The sequence below is a fragment of the Myotis lucifugus genome, unplaced genomic scaffold (genome assembly GCF_000147115.1).
Source record: "Myotis lucifugus unplaced genomic scaffold, Myoluc2.0 scaffold_267, whole genome shotgun sequence".
Lineage (NCBI taxonomy): Eukaryota > Metazoa > Chordata > Mammalia > Chiroptera > Vespertilionidae > Myotis > Myotis lucifugus.
In genome coordinates, this window is record NW_005871315.1 from 1685972 (window position 1) to 1688538 (window position 2567).

Below are 2567 nucleotides of genomic sequence, written 5' to 3' on the forward strand. Positions count from 1 at the left end.
TTGTACTCCCTGCCCGTTCCTGCATTGCTTACACTTGCTGCATACTTCATTCGGTAACTTGGTATGACCATTTGTAATAACCCTCGTTCCATCCCTGTTTTCCTGGTTAACTGAGTTGTGTACCGTCAATGAGGTGTTGTTCAAGTTCCATCATTAGGAATAGTGTGGGAGCATGGGTCCATCTGTAATACTGTCAACAATAAAGAGATATATTTAAGAGAAAGAAGACTATGTTGGGAAGTGCTGAATTGGGTAAAGGTCTTGAGAAATAGCATGGACTGAAGAGCTCTTCTGCTTGTTAGTTCATAAAGCCTGGGCCTGGCTATTGGAGGCATTTCACCTTGGTCACCAGAAGCAACTTAAAATGGAGTGTTGCTGCTGCCAAAAGTAATTTTCTATGAGAGCAAAAATTAACTATCATTTATAGTGTAATAACTACTGTTATCATCTCCAAAATATTGTATCTTCATTGCTTAAATGTCAGTGTCATTGAGAAAATATACAATTTATCTCTAACATCTGATTTATACATTTATATGATTGTGCCTAATATACATATTCTTTTACCCTCAATGGAGAATCCTCTACAGTTACAATACTAGGAAATTCTCAGTATTTAGCCTTATTATCCTTTTATTTCTTATGTTGCAAAATATGTGTTTTGTCCCTGAATTAATGCTTATGATAATATTCTGCTACTAAATGCATAGGAAGTATTTAACCAAGGATATAATTTATTTTGCTGTTTTACATAGCAGTTTCATATTTGCATATCTTATGCCTGTACAAGCAAAGTGAAACAAAACACTAAGCAATTATCTGATTTGTTCATTCATTCAAAACGGAAAGGGAGTCTACATAATTCTTATAAAATAAATTTGGCATATTCAATTAGATAACAGGATGGGTTTGATTATCCAATGAGATTGTTGATTTTGTTAGACGTAGCACTTGTCCCAAAATTTATTCTTTCTTATTTTCCATAGTTAGATATTTCTTGTTCTCTCTAATAATTTTATACTTTTTAATCTCTATGGCTTTTTATATAACTAAATAAATTTTCCTGTCCCTACATATTATAGTCAGATAAATATAATATTCAATGATAATATTTTACCAGAACAAATTGTAGTTTTTAATGAATTGATAAGCAAAAATATAAAGAAATGTTATTTTAATTTCCATGAAAGTTTTTGAAAAATGAACATAAGTCACCATTGAATATGTTTTTAGATTCACCACTTTGACTATAATTTGCTCTATTTTATGTATGTGTATGATACATATATGCCCATAGACACATCTATATACACAAAATTGTGCACCAGTGGGGTCCCTCGGCCTGGACTGCAGGGATCAGGCTCAAACCAGCTTTTCGACATCCCCCGAGGTGTCCCAGATTGTGAGAGACACAGGCAAGGCCCAGGGACCCCACTGGTGCACGATTGGGGCCGGGGAGGGACTGTGGGAGGGCTCCAGGACATGTCTGGCCCATCTCACCCTGTCCTAATCAGCCAGACCCCAGCAGCAAGCTAACCTACCAGTTGGAGCGTCTGCCCCCTGGTGGTCAAATTTCAAATTTTACTTATATCATGACCTAGACATGGTCAAATTTTTCAATAGAAACTCACTAAACTTAGCTTAAAAGAAAGACTCCCTGGGCATTAAGTTTTTTACAATTTGGCCCAAACTTATTTTAATAGCATGTATCCCTCACTAACCAAATAATATATTATGTTTAGCACTTTAACCACTTCAAAAATAATTTGAGATATTAAAGAACTAGGTAAAAATAAACCTCCAAAAGATGTTAAAATTATTTTCTCAAACCTGGTTTAAATATTTTTATTTTGAAGTATATTTAAATTCTTCTCCATGTTGGACTTACTTTTATTCTTTCCAAAAAGTAGATTTAAATCCTATTCATATGTCATATTTTATGTTATTTATTAAATTCTTCCCACTGGCCAAGAGTTTTCTGCAGTGGTGTTTCATTTTTACCTTTAGTTTGTTTTTTAAGAGAAAGGCAACATCCTATCTCTTTTATGACAAATTTCTTCTCTATATTTCTCTACACCATCTGTATAATATACTTTAACCCTCTATATACCTGAATCTCATTAATAATAGTATGTTTAACAAAAAAAGTTATATGTCATAAACTGAGCAAAAATATCTTAAATAATAATGACTTCTGTAAATATAAGATATTTGAATCTATGAATCAAGATATGTTCAGCTATGGTGCTTTCCATGAATATGACCATCTAAGAAAAACATGGTCCATGACTCCATTCATTAGAGAGGCTACATCTTTACCTTTTCAGATGCCTGTTGTGAAGTGCCTTCCAGGTTTCTGATTGAGTCTACTTCAGCTTTTCTAGAACAGTGATGATTGGATTTATTGTTTGCTGCCAACCTTCCCCCCTCAAGTTTCTTGTTTCTTTTTTTTTTCTATGTAGGAGAAATATACTACTACTCAACCTCTACTGTAAGGTTGGCAGCCCTGAGAACTCCTTTTATGTAGCATGTTATGGAGGTATTCCTGCTCCCAAAGGAATGAGGAA

The 2567-nt window shown here is 34.0% G+C and overlaps 1 pseudogene; it reads right to left on the reverse strand.

The window, feature by feature from the left end:
* Window positions 1-2454: 2454 nt before the first annotated feature.
* Window positions 2455-2567, reverse strand: LOC111828023 (annotated as a pseudogene).